Genomic DNA, 15,421 nt, shown 5'->3' with positions numbered 1-15,421 from the left:
ATTCGGTTCAGAGCATCATAACCGACTTGGCTGTTACTACAGCCTGTGAGAACCAAACACTCTTGACCTTAAGTCCTACCCAGAATGCTCCCCTCCATATTACCTCAGATTGAGTTTGTACATAAACATGACAGAAAAATAATCTTAACAGCACTTTTATGGAGACCATATCTGGTCTCATATGAAAAAATGTATAACTTGGACCAGATTTTGTTTCACCAGGAGGTTTGAATGGAAGGGGGATGGAGGCTGGGAAGTCCAGGATAAATGAAGATAGACAACACAGATGGAACATTATGGTAAGTACATAACTTCTTTATCTGATGTTGTCGATCTTAATTTATTTCTTGACATATGGGACAGAATCCCCAGCTATCTTATATCTTGGGAGCACTCACAGAAGGATATTCCCCTTGAGACCAGATTCAATTTGTAATGAGTAATAAAGGTATGTGGAGAAACTCATGTTGCAGCTGCACAAATATCATCCATGGAAGCCTTAGAAAGAAAAACTGCTGACATAGCTATAGCTCTAGTAGAATGTGCCCTGACAAGCTTAGGCAATTCCACTTTTCTCGTATATGAAGGATATACAATCCTTCAGCCATCTATTTTATTTATTTTATTTTTATTTTACATTTTTTAACCGGGATGGTCCGATTGGACGAGGTCCATTTACAGCGGCAACCCAGGGAGCAAAGCTCCACTTAATTAATACAATGATAATAATACATAATGTAAACTAAAGACACTGTTATTGAGCAGTATTTTGTGCATAATAGAACAGTACACAAAGAAAGATCATATCAGCAATATATACAAGTAAACATCAAGTTAGTCATCAAAATATACAGACAGAGATCACAGCATTTCCAAATGTCAAGGGATACCATTTGTTACTTCCATTTTTACCGAGGGTCTGATAATTGGAGAGAAGAGAGAAAGATGTGGGTGGATGGGTGGCCTAATGGTTAAGGTGTTTGCATTAAAAAAAGAAGTTATGTTCTTACCATAATGTTCCATGTGAATTGTTCATCTTACATTTGTTCTTACACATGTGCTCAGAGCCGATCCTCGGCTCCGAGTCGGCCACATTACAAGCGCTGCATCTAAGAGAGGCTCGAGGCACAGTCTACATCCCATGATCCTCCGCTCTTATCCCTCAAATCTAGTTTGCAAGAATCCAGAACGCACTAACCACTGCGTCTAGCGCTCACGCAATCGCACACTTGAAACTGAAACATAAAACTAAACACAGATAGGTATACAGCTACTATGCAACCTACTAAGAGTAGGTAGTGAAAATAACCCAGAGAAGACCAACCAGACACTAGTCGAACCCGTTCTTCCAGAACGTGGTGGGGGAAGGAGGGAGGGGATGTAAGAACAAAGGCAAGATGAACAATTCACATGGAACGTTATGGTAAGAACATAACTTCTTTATGTGAAATTGTTCGATCTCGCCATTTGTTCTTACACATGGGCAGCATCCCTAGCTCTTTTACCCTGGGTGACTCACGGAAGAATGTTCCAGAGTACAGTGGAACCAAAGGATGCCCTGTCCACTTTGTAGTGAGTGACAAAAGTATGAGGCTTTGCCCACGTCGCCGCTGCACAAATAGTATCCAACGGTAGTCGAGCTGCATGGGCTAGAGAAGTAGACACGGCCCTAGTAGAATGAGCCTTAGGTTTGAATGGAAGTGGCTGTTTTGAAGCTGAATAGACAATTTATGCAGTCCAAAAGCCATTTGGATAATGTGCATTTTGTTACTGCCATGCCCTTCTTATTATCTGCGAATGAAACAAACAGCTGATCCGATTTCCTGCAATCCTTTGTTCTGTCCAAGTAAAATCTCAGCTGCCTATGTACATCCAATTTGTGCATGTATTCCAACTTGTTTGAATGGTTTTTGAAAAATGTGGGAAGTTCTATGGATTGGTTAATATTAAATACAGAACATACCTTCGGGAGGAATGACGGATTTGTATGCAAGGAGACTCTGTCTGGATGGAAAACCATGTATGGTGACCTAACGGACAAGGCCTGTAGCTCTGATATTCTACAAGCTGAAGTAACAGCAATAAGAAAGTGCGTCTTCCATGACAAATACTTAAGTGAACACATTGACGCTGGTTCGAATGGTGGTAGCATAAGTTGAGATAACATCAAATTCAAGTTCCATGGAAAAACCGGATCCCGAATGGGTGGACAGAGGTGAAAGGTACCCTTCATGAAAGCTCTACAAAGCCTGTGGGACATAACTGTAGAGCCTCCTTCCCCTACATGAACGTTAGATATGGCCACTAACTGTACTCTTATCGTGGAAGTAGAGGCCCCTTCGTGAAAGAGTGTAGATAAAAATTCCAAAATTTTGTGCATCGGGGCTACCAAGGGATCTATACCTTGCCCTGATGCCCAACACGCAAAACGTTTCCATTTGCTCCTGTATAGTTTCCTGGTGGAAGCTTTGTGGGAAGAAACTAAAATGTGCTGTACTGCTGGAGACAAACAATCCGACCTGGCTAAATTGGGAAGTGGAGCAGCCAAGCTGTCAGTTTGAGGGACTGGAGGGATGTAAAAAATCTCTGCGAATACACCAATAAGTGCCTAAATTGCAAGACGGTAAACAAATGCTGTAGCGGTCAAACGATCAAACTACCAAAATAATATAAAACGCTTGATTTTATTGTTTAAAATAACAAACCAAAGTTTAGCGCTTTCACCCACTATAACGGGGCTTTCTCAGAACTCACCATACAATTTGAATTAGGCACTTATATGCCTTTTTTGGCACCAAAGCACAATTAAATGTTTAAAGTGACACAGCCATAATTCAACGTTGCAAATAAAAATAATAATAAAATGCTAAAACTGACTTCCCATCTCTAATATCTGTTCCTAGTACAAAGCATAAAACATTCAACATTAAAAATGATTGTTAATAGATTGTGATGTCGTAGTATTAATACATATATGTATGTTTTGTAAATAAAATTGTAAATGAAATTACATATCTATAAGAATGTCTATTGTCCATCATTAAGATAGATATCTAGTATTCCATAGAGGTGTAATATGACGATTGTTGTAAATAAATAATAAAGAAATGAAAAATAGTAAAAAAAATATAAGTTTAAATATGATGCAATAAACATTATTCATTAATAAATTCACAATGAATATATAAATATATAAAATGTGAATAAATATTAAAAATTGACACTAGTATTGTGAAATTACATTTACTAAGATATCTAAAAAATCTATACTAAAAATTTTTTATATATAGGGGCTATATTTTAAAAATATTATAGTAAAAGTATTAATTCTAGTATACAACAAAGGTTTAATAGATATGTGATCATTTAAACCTGGAGGGGTGGTGGCATCAAGATAAATTTGCCACCATACTTCTCTGTAACTTAACAAGCTTTTAATATCTCCTCCCTTAGGATCTGTTTTTAATATTTCTAAAATAATAAATTTAAAATGCTGGTCCTCTCCTTCACTAAAATATGTTTATATAATGCATTATTCATGTCCTTCATTTTTATACTATATGTATGATCATAAATTCTTTTCCTAAGATGTCTCAGTCTTACCAACGTAAAATCTGGAGCATTTTTGACATATACTTAAATAGATTACTAACTTGCTATTACAATTACCTAACTTACTACTCTCACAACTTTTTAATTCATTGTTTAAATTTATTGTTCTCTCATCGGACAGGAATTTACATTGGTTATAGGGACCACATTTTAGACTCCTATTTGTAGCCATTTTCCTATCTGTCTTCACTTTTTTCTTGTGTTCCACCATTTGCTTAATATTATTCCCCATTTTAAAAATAAAATTGGGTTTTGCACCAATAATCTTAATAGTTTGAACATCATTGAATATTAGATGCCAAGAATCATAGATACATTTTTTTAATACAACTAGCTGCCATATTATACTGAATTACACACGATTTTTGATAACTGTTAGTGGTAGTCGTTTCTATGTTCCTCTTCACTAATATTGGACTAACTTCCTGTCTTAAAAATTTATTTTTGGTACCTAACAATGATTGATATCTAGTATCACGTAGGTCTAAAATATATTGTATAGTGATGTCCATCATATTACTAGGGTATCCTCTTTGTAAAAACATCTTCTTAACATACTCTAATTCTACCCTTAAATCTTAGTCATCTGAGGTCATACGTGCTGTACGAATGCATTGACCCTTAAAGATATTGTTTTTTAATTTCTCAGGATGGCAGCTCATATAATGTAAGTAACTATTAGAAAATGTATCTTTTCTGTAAATAGATGAAGACAGTTGATGTGCTTCATATTTAATTAAGGTGTCTAAATATGGTACACCTGTGTTATTGTAAAAATAAGTAAATTTTAAATAGTTACTACTAGAATTTAAAAACTATATAAATGATTCCAATAGTGTTGTATCTGCTCCCCATAGGATATATATATCGTCTAAAAATCTTGAGTAGTATTTGTCATATTGATAAAATTCACTCCCAAATAAAAACTTGTCTTCCCAATAAAGCCCCAAATTGTCATAAATTGGGGCACAAGCAGCACCCATGGTGACACCTCTTGTCTGTTTAAAAAGTTCTCCTTCGAAATAGATGAAATTATCGAGAACTATTGACATCATTTCCTGTAGTAAACATATCTCATCCCATTCTATCTCAGTATGTTTCCTTATACTATTACTAAAGGCATCTAGTCCTTCGTCCCTTGGGATGCAAGAAAACAAATCAATTACGCCAATAGTTAAAAATAATACATAATCAAGATTTATATCAGTTGGAAAGTTCTTAAGAAAAATCCAAGAATCTTTAACCATATGGGGTACTTTTTCATATACAAATTTCAATTTTGAATCAATACAGCTCCCTATCAGGAAGGTTTTAGAATTGCTTCCTGACACTATTGGTCTAAAAGGGGGATCAGATACATCTTTATGTACCTTGGGGATACCCACAAAAGTAGCCAATTGTGGAAATTCAACCCTCAAGAAATCATAATCGTCTTTAGTAATTCTTGCTTCAATATAATATTCTTCTATATAGGAATCAATTCTATGATAAGCTATGTTGAGTTTGTTAATTGAAATAGAGATATAATTACCAGAATGGTGTAAGATGTCATACATTTTCATAATGTATCGGAAATTGTCATATAATACTATACCACCCCCCTTATTGGGCTTCATCACCCTAATATTCATATAATTCATTATTGTACTTAATATATTACTATCCCCTGTAGTTAAATTACTATAATTAGTCATTTCTTTTAAATTCTTATATTCATAATAAAACTTCCTTAAAGTGAATTTTTCATATAATTCAACTTTCGGGTGGGGGTGGAATAAATAAACTGACTTTCTTTAAGTCAGACATTTGATTGTCATTTCGTGATGTTTTTCTATTTTCAGATATATGCGTATTTTTAAAAAACATATCCAAGTTAATTTTCCTAACATATTTTTTAAAATCAATAATAGTATCCACCAAATTGAATTTGGGATTGGGGATGTATTTCATTCCTTTACTAAATAAATTGAAATGTTTCTTTTCAATGTTCAAATCTGTATAATTAAAAATGTTAAAATTATCAAATGTATGTATGTTACCATCTACCATTATCTCATTACTCTTATTAATAATGTCCATGCTCAACATAGAATCTCGATTAATAATTAATCCCATTGATTTCTTGTGTGTCTCTGGTTCCCGTTTCGGTATGGTTGTGTAAATTGTTTCCCTCCCCTCTGAAAATCCTTTATGTTTGTATACCCTTTGTTATAATTGTACACTATGCTACTTCCCTCCTGCTCATACTTCCTGCTCTCATCCCTCTGTTGTAAATCATAGTACACATGTTCATTACCACTCCTTTTAACTTCATTGTTTGGCCATATATAAGCTTTGTTTAAATTGTAATGCTCACTATCCCTTTTCAATTTGTTTTACGTTTGGTAATCCATTTTTTTGCTTCATTAAATTGCTTATTACATAGATTTTCCCATTGAGGGAATAATAAGTCATTCAAAATATTGTTATTCAATGTCTCCGCTTCCGAAATAAATTTACTAAGTTTTTCATCGTTGTATTTCATTAATAAGTGCATAAATTTAAAACCACAACCATCAAAGGACTGGAGGGATGGGTGAGGAACCCCCGACGAGTGGGTCAATAGGTCTGGCACTGGGTCCAGGATCCATGGTTCCTCCATATGGTGGGCTTGAAGAAAGGGAAAACAGATCTGTCGAGGCCAGAATGGTGCTATTAGGATGATCGTCCTTTCCAGACTCCTGGATTTCTGTAGAAATTTGAATATCAAAGGAACAGGAGGAAATGCATATAGGAGACCCGGGGGCCAATCATGCACCAGTGCATCCCTGGGGGCACCCCAAGGAAGGGGAAGTAGGGCAAAGTAGCTTCTGCATTTGGCATTTAAGGGGGATGCAAAAAGATCGCAGCAAGGCTGGCCCCATCTGCGGAAAATCCTTTCTGCCACTTGATTTTTGAGGGACCACTCGTGTGGCAACTGGATGGCTCTGATCAACCTGTCCGCAATGATGTTGGATGACCCCGGGATGTGCGTTGCTATCAGAAAGCGACCTGTGGACGCAGCCCATTGCCAAATTCTCAGGGCCTCTCTGCATAATGGATAAGACCTGGTTCCACCTTGTTTGTTTATGTACCAGACCACTGACATATTGTCTGTCTGAACTGCCACTGTTCCTAGAGGTAGGGAGTCGTGAAAGTGTTGCAACGCTAGAAACACCGCTCTCAACTCTAGGACATTGATGTGCAGATTGTACTCTATCTTGGACCATTCTCCTTGGACCATTCTCCCCTGAAAAAGTCCCCCCCACCCCATCAGGGAAGCGTCCGTGGTTACTGTGGCTGTAGGGCTGGGTAGTACAAATGGGCGACCCATCATCAGATCTTGGCTGTTCAGCCACCATCGAAGATCCCGCTTGCAAGACTCCGTGATCAAGATGTTGTGTGAAAAAGGAAGTTGTTGGAACGACCACTGCACGAAGAGCAGCCACTGGAGGACCCTCATGTACATCCTGCCCAGAGGAACTGCAATAAGGGTAGCTGCCATCATGCCTAGGACTTTCAGCACTTGTGCAGCAGAAGCTTTCTTGTTCCGAAGAAGAATAGCGACCTGATCTCTGAGGGCTGACACTCTTATCTGGGGAAGCTTGATCTGAGCTGCAATAGTATCTAACTCCGCCCCTATGAATGAGATATGCTGTGAGGGCGATAAGGCAGATTTTTCGAAGTTGACTGAGATTCCTAAACAGGAACAGAGACTGATTGTGTAGTCCCTGGCTTGTACAAGGCAATGCTTGGTGGTGGCGGTTAGGAGCCAGTCGTCCAGATACGGAAACACCCAGAATCCTAGCCGCCTCAGGTGAGACGCCACAACTGCCATGCATTTGGTGAACACCCTGGGGGCTGAGGTGAGACCAAAGGGCAGAGCTCGAAATTGGAAATGACTGGCTCCCAGCTGGAAGTGCAGGTGATCTCTGGACGCTCTGGCCATTCTGATGTGGTAGTACGCATCCCTGAGATCTATAGAGCACATCCAATCGTCCTTCTGCAGAAAGGGAAGGATCGATTGTAGCGTGACCATCTGGAATTCTTCCTTCCTTACGAAGGTGTTGAGTTTGCTGAGGTCCAATATTGGCACTCCAGTCCCCTGTCTTCTTTGAAACTAAAAAGAACCTTGAGTAAGTTCCGGATCCTATCTGGTCCGCCGGGACTGGTTGGATGACTTTTTTTTGAGCAGCTTTCTTATTTCTATGGCTGCTTGATCTCGCAGACTGGGTGGAACATCTGGAAATCTCTTTTGATCGGGGGGAATGGTTATAAATGGGATGTTGTAACCTCTGGTTATTACGCTTTTTACCCAGGAATCTAAAGTGAGATTTAGCCAGGCCTCTCGGTATAAAGCTAAGCAACCCCCAACTGCCTCCAGAGCATGACAGTTGGGCCTCCCCTCAGGAGTGCTGGAAGGGCTTCCCAGGGACGGTATCCCTGTCACCCTGGTTCTGCAGACCCCCTCTGCCACCTGGGCGGCGTCTTCCATTTCTCCCTCCTCCTCTGCCTCTGGAGGGGGCCTCACTCTGTGTGGACTGGAAGGATCCCAGAGTCTTTTGGAACCACATTTTTCAGCCTCTTTGCCCTTTGGGGTACGGTCTGGCCGGGGTGGAAAAAAGTACAGTTTTGTACCTACCATAAATGTAGATGTTCGAGGATCTCCATTGCTGCAGTCCTTACATATGGGTACTCCGCTGTCCACAATCGGCCCGAATACCAAAGGGCTAGAACCGGCGTCGGTCATCGGCGCCCGAGACTGACGTCAGTACGTGCCAGTACAAATGCGCATGACCGATGCCATAACCTCAGTCTTTCTTACCTCAGATGTCAGAATGCAAAAAACACCACCCAAACCCCAACCTAAAAAGAAAAGGGGGGAAGGAGGGAGGGAAAATTGGACTGCAGCAATGGAGATCCTCGAACATCTACATTTATGGTAGGTACAAAACTGTACTATGTTCTTCGTCTCCCATTGCTGCAGTCCTTACATATGGGTAGAATCCCAGAGCAACGGAAAAAAGGGAGGCTGGCTAAGTAAATAGCAGTAGGAGCTGCTAACATGCCCTGTAAGATTGCAGTGGCAAACCCAGCCCTAGACCTAGAATAAAGAGGTAAATGATAATGCTTTGTAAAGGTATGTACAGAACTCCAAGTAGCTGCCTCTAGAATGTCTTTAGTAGCTACCCCTCTCAAAGAAGCAGTAGAGGTGGCCGTAGCCCTAGTAGAATGAGGCCTGATCCCAACTGGAACCTCCTTTCCATGATGAGAGTAACAAAAAGCAATACAATGGCCAATCCACTTGGAAATAGTTTGTTTCGAGACAGCTTTCCCTCGTGAAGTCAAAGCAAAGCGAAACAAATAATTGTTGAGATCTTCTGAACTCTTTGGTTCTGAACAAATAATACCTTAACTGCCTATGTACATCCAAAGAATGCAAAACTTTTTCCCCTTCATTTTGGGGGTCAGCATAAAAAGTAGGCAAATGTATAGATTGGTTCAATGCCACATTAGAAATCACTTTAGGCAGAAAAGTAGGATTAGTACGTAAGGAAACTCTGTCCTTGTGAAAAATCAGAAAAGGTTCCACTGCCATGAGGGCCTGTAATTCAGATACCCTTCTAGCAGAAGTAACAGCCAATAAAAAAGCAGTCTTCCAAGACAACTTCAATTCAGCTGTAGCTGCAGGTTCAAAAGGAGGCAGAGTCAGCTTTTCCAAAACAAAATTAAGATCCCAGGTAGGAGTAGGAGCCCTCCGTGGGGGTCTTATATTCTTTGCCCCTCTAAAACTGTTTAACCAATGGATGTGAAAATAAAGGAGGGTCACAATCATAGTGAGCAGAAATAGCTGCAGCATGCACTTTTACAGAAGAGAAGGACAAACCCTTGTCCAATAAAATAGTCAAATATTGCAATGTACAACTCAAATTAGGCAATTTGACATCAAAGCCTTTAGCTGAACTCCAAAGAAAAAATCTCTTCCATTTATCAGCATAAACTTTTCGAGTACTAGGACGCCTGGCTTCCAAAATAACATCCAAAACTTGTTGAGGGAGCTGAAGGCCCTCCTTCTCTAAAACAGAATGCCAGGCTGTCAGGTGTAGGGATTGCACCCTGACATTGAGAAAATGATTGTTTTCCTGAGACAATAAGTGAGGAATCTGTGGTAATGGCCAAGGTGTTCCATGAATTAAGCTCCTCAACAGAGGGTACCAATGCTGACGAGGCCAATCCAGTGCTATAAGGATCATGCAAGGTTTGTCCCTCCTGACTTTCAACAGCACCTTTGGAAGAAGAGGCAAAGGAGGAAAAGCATACACGTGAAGGTTGCTCCAACTGAAGGATAGTGCATCTATTTTCCAGGCTTTTGGATGAAACAGCCTTGTGCAAAACAGTGGCAGTTGGAAATTCAGAGGAGAAGCGAACAGATCTATGTATGGAGTTCCCCAAGCTCTGGTCAACTGAAGAAATACCTGAGGGTCCAATTTCCATTCGTGAGGATCCACAATCTGTCTGCTCAGAACATCTGCTAACGAATTTTGTGCTCCTGGCAGAAACTGTGCTCGAAGAGTGATGTGCAGATTCAAAGCAGTTTCCCATAACAGCATTGCTTGTCTGCAAAGAGGGTAAGAATGAGTTCCCCCCTGCTTGTTGATGTACCACATGACAGTTGTGTTGTCTGTTCGAATCAACACCAGTCCTGGTTGAAGTAGGCTCTTGAATCCTTCCAAAGCAAATTGAACTGCCAGCATCTCTTTCATGTTGATATGCAAGTGAAGTAGCTCTGGGGGCCAAAGGTCTTGAATCCATTTTCCTCTGAAATGAGCTCCCCAGGCTGACTCCGAGGAGTCTGTCATCAATATATGACTTGCCTCTGGTTGGGTCACAGAGAGCCCCTTGTTTAGGTGACATTCCTGAGCCCACCACAGAAATTCTTTCTGAATGCAAGGTAGAATCCGAATGACAGTGTCCAAATCGTGGCTGTGTTGAGTCCAAACGCTTTTGAGATACCATTGTAGCTTCCTCATATGCAGTTTGGCATTGGGAAGTACTAGAATGCAAGATGCCATGAACCCAAGGCTTGAAGGACTGTCCTTGCAGTCAGCCTGGACATTACTAATAGCTGTTGGAAGTATAGGTGAAGATTTCTTTGTTTGTCCGGGGTAAGAAATGCCATCTGAGCAGCTGTATTCAGTCTTACACCCAGAAAACACATCTCTTGTGAGGGTACTAGACTGGACTTTATTTCGTTCACAGAATACCCTAGGCAACTTAAAACTGTCATTACATACTGCAGATGTTGAAGAAGTTCGTGCTTGCCTTGAGCTAGAATCAAACAGTGGTCCAGATAAGGATAAATTTGAATTCCTGTTAGTCTGAGAAAAGCTATTACTGGAGCCAGGACTTTTGTGAATACCCTGGGCGCAGTAGACAAGCCAAAGGGCAATGCAGAGAACTGATAATGCAAATTCCCATTCCGAAATCTCAGGAATTTTCTGCAACTGGGCCTGATAGGAATGTGAAGATAGGCCTCTTTGAGATCCAGAGTCACCATCCAGTGATCTTTGCCCAGCATAGGTAACAGCTGTTGCAGTGTTAACATCTTAAATTTTGGAATTTCCAGAAAGGTGTTTAGAATGGACAAATCCAGAATTGGCCTCCAAGTATTTCCTTTCTTTGGCACTAAGAAAAGACGGGAATAAAACCCTGTGCCTCTTTCTGCAGAAGGTACTTCCTGTATTGCTCCCAACTGAAGCAGAGAAGAAATTTGTGCCTGTGCTTCCAGTCTTTGCTGATGAGGCACATCCGGCATACCTTTGAAAGGAGGGAATGTGTGAAAATAAAATTTGTAGCCTCGATTTATTATGTCCAATACACATTTGTCTTGGGTAACCAAGTGCCAATTCCTTTTGAAAAGTCCCAGTTTTCCTCCTAGAGGAGCTGCCAGCAAGGCAGAGTCCGGCAGCTGAAGACAAAGGTCATTGGGTCTGTTTCCGAAAGGACTGACCCCTGCCCTCCCCAGCCGAAGGGGTAGAAGAACTCAAAGACCTAGAAGTAACAGGGCCCTGAGAGGAAGCCCTACCTCTACCTCGCCTCAACCTGCCCCTAGATTGATAATCCGAAGAGGGGAAAGACCATCCCTTAGCAGGCCAATTCCTACTGAACATAGGGGGGCTGAACCTGTAAAAAGTCCTTAACTGTCTGCATAGACTTAGCTTTTTCCTCAATTTTTTTCAAAACTGATTCTACTGGAGGGCCAAAAAGAACATCAGATTGCAGAGGAGCATCCATAATTCGAGCCTTAACATGCTCCGACAAGGTCTGATCTTTAAGCCAGGCATGCCTGCGAACAACTGAACTAGTAGCAGCCACCCTGGAAGAAGCCTGTAAAGCATCAAAACCACACTGCAAAGAATGCTTACCAACTTGGTCTGAAGCATGCACTAAATCCTGAAGCTCCTTACATTCAATACCTTCAGCTAAAGCATCTACTTTACATTTCAATTGGCCCAGCAAATAATTTTGATACCCGAGAATATGAAACTGACAATTTAAAGCTCTCATAGCCAAAGTAGAAGAGGTATACAGTTTTTTACCCCACCTATCCAGGGCCCTAGCATCCTTGTCCAGAGGAACTGGATTCCTAACCACAGAAGCCCTAACACCTTTGGGGCCTTGAGAAATAGTTTCTGGATCAGCCCTAGGACTCTTATATAAGTACTTGTGAGCTTCCGGAACCCTGTAGTATCTATCTGGTTTAACCGGGCAGGAGGCAGAGAATCTGGGTTAAGGGCAGCCTCAGAAAATACTTCCTGAACAACATCCAGTACAGGGGAATAGCCAAGGGCCTATGCTGAGGCAAAAACAAGAATTCTCTTAGCCTTTTCGAGAATCAGAATAATCCTGGCCCTCCCATTTGAAATGTTCCCTCATGGAATGCAAAGTCTCAGAGAAAGAAAAATCTTCTGGAGGGGACGCAGAGGGAGTAGTGTCCTCAGCCTCTGAATCAGAATAGGGAGGGAAATCCTGAAGTTCTTCTACAGAGGAATCTGACTCATTGGAAGACTGAACCAAACCCTCCAACTCTGTCTCTACCCTGGGCCTCTTCGCGGGGTCATAGAACCCCTAATTAAAGTAATCAAATCTTCAGCCATCTTTAACATGTGCTTCCTAGGAGCTGGACCCTGGGGACTAGCACCAGCAGGGGCAGACTTAGACTTAGAATGGGCTTTGCTTTGAGAAGGAGGAGGCCTAACTACCCTATGAGGGAGGGAACCACTGACATCAGAGAAGCACCCTCAGCCTGGCCTAACACAGGAGAAGCCACTTCCTGTAGTAACAAAGGCTCCCCTTGAGACTCAGGTAAACTTTCAGAAGGAGCCGCTGAAGTAGTCAGTGGTTCTCCAGAACCGGCGTCCGGAGTGGACGACTCATCCTGTTTGGACTGCAAAGACTTCTCTTTGCGTTTTTTAGAAGAACCAGGCGTCGGCGAATCCGACGGCATGTTGTAATTACAACGTTTACCAAACACCAGCCTAGCACAGTCCAACCGACGTTTAATAGTACGCTTGTTAAAAGTAGCACAAAAGCGACACCCAACAACATCGTGCTCAGGCCCCAAACAAGGAATACAGAGTGAATGGTAATCCCTATGAGGAATCTGTTTCCCACAAGAAATACAGTTATTAACTTTTTCTGACATCCGTCAATACTGAGGCAAGAAAAAGACAAAAGTGTCCCCAACGGGGTACTTAGCCCAACTTGGTCTCCGGTCTGAAACTCGAAAACCGACAATTCCAGAACGCCGAACGGCACTTGCAAATGCTGCTTCTGCTTAGGACCACGCGGCAAGAAAGACTGAGGTTATGGCGTTGGTCATGCGCATTTGTACTGGCACGTACTGACGTCAGTCTCGGGCGCCGATGACCGACGCCGGTTCTAGCTCTTTGGTATTCGGGCCGATTGTGGACAGCGGAGTACCCATATGTAAGGACTGCAGCAATAGGAGACGAAGAACATCTGACCCCTACGGCAGACAGGGTCTTACCTTCTTGCTCACACCGAGTGAGAGCATCCTTTACTTTGAGTCCAAACAAGGTGGCACCATCAAACGGGGCGTTGGTAAAGGAAGACTTGAAGGTTTCCGCAAAGGAGCACAGGCGCATCCAGGATTGTCTGCAGAGCAATCGCTGAAGCTGCAGCCCTACTCGAACCCTCAGCCGCATACGAAATGAGCCTCATGGACGAGTTTACTATCGAAGTGAGAGTGTTAAGCTGTGCTGTTACCTTTTCCGAGACAGCAGCATCTGTATTACCCTGGAGAGCATCTCCCAGCTCCTTAAGATCATCTCTCTGAAGACGCGGAAAGTGCATGAGGTAGTTCAGCGAACGCATGGAAAAAGTCGCTGAACTGAAAACGCGCTTCCCATACCTGTCCATAGTCCTAGAATCCTTGTTAGGAGGATAGACAGAAGGAGATGCCTCAGACATTTCCTTCTTCGTGGCTGCCGCTACCACCACAGCATCCACTGGGACTCCTTTACTAAGATAAGTCTTGTCCTGGGGGGCAGTGATATATTTATTCGGCCTCCGAGGGACTGGTTCCACTGTATCCGGAGTCTCCCACGCCCTTCGAGCTATTAGGTCCATTAACTCATCAAAGGGCGGGGTCACCCAGGAGGTAGAAGGTTGAGCCCCAAATGCCTTCAGCAACACAGATTCTTCCTCAGTGGGGGCAAGGGTCTGCCAATCATCCCTCTGTTTCAAGATCTCCAGGATGTCAGCAAATGAGACATCCTCAGAGGGGGACCGTGGGGACCCCTCTGACTCATCCAAATCGGTGTCTGATGTCAATGATTCCTGTGGGGAATCAATGTGCCTCCTCTTGCACAATTTCTTCCTCGGGACTTCAGAGGGGGCATCTGGTGAAGCTTCTGAGGAACAGGGGACGCCCTCTGGGGCTGGCAGAAAGGCATTGGGTCTCTACGCTTGGGAGGGATCGCGGGTACAGAAACAGAATGCGGCCCTTTGGGGAAAGGAGAAGACGACTCCGATGAAGTAAATGTCTTCTCAGACAAGACCTTCCTCATAACGTCGAAGGCACTGGAGCCCCGGGCCGATGACTCCACCGATCCGAAGAGCACGGTAGTTTCCCCGAGACCGGGACCACGGGCTCCAACCCAGAGGATGGAGCCGAGCTAATCTGTGCCGAGGCTCCGAGGGGAAGAGTAGGAACAGACAGTTCGGTTCAACTCTCGGCCCCGGAACCAAGGAGAGACCATCGGCTCCTCGATGGGTTCTGAGGGAGTCAAGGTCAGTGGTGCCGATCGCACTAAGGAAGGCTTCGGTACTGAGGGTTCAACAATCATCGGTTCCTCTTCTCCCGGCTCCGAGGACTCGAATGATCTCGGAGGATCTGCAGGAGATACAGGGAGGGCTTCGAGTTTTGATACCAATTGGGATGAAACCGCAATTAGTTTGGACAGAGCCGTGTTCTCCATGAGCTTCTGTACCACTCGATCCACGTCTGTATCAGATAGCAGCCTGGAAGAACGGGTCAAAAGGGCCGAAGATGCCACCGAACGAAGGATCTAGGGTGGAGGCACCTCCGACACCGGCTCCAAGACCTGGGCCTCGAACAGAGATAATCGCTCGATGCTCGGTCCCGAGGACTGTGGAGCCAGTGACCAAACCTTAGAAGAGGTGCTCAGAGCCGATGACTTGGGCTCTGATACCTTCGAAGTCTTTGACCCCTTCGAAGACTCTGACGCCTGATCAGCCTTCTCCA

Source organism: Protopterus annectens, chromosome 12.part0, assembly GCF_019279795.1.
Source record: "Protopterus annectens isolate FY-2018-M chromosome 12.part0, PAN1.0, whole genome shotgun sequence".
NCBI classification, from domain to species: domain Eukaryota; kingdom Metazoa; phylum Chordata; order Ceratodontiformes; family Protopteridae; genus Protopterus; species Protopterus annectens.
This window is presented reverse-complemented; position numbering follows the sequence as displayed.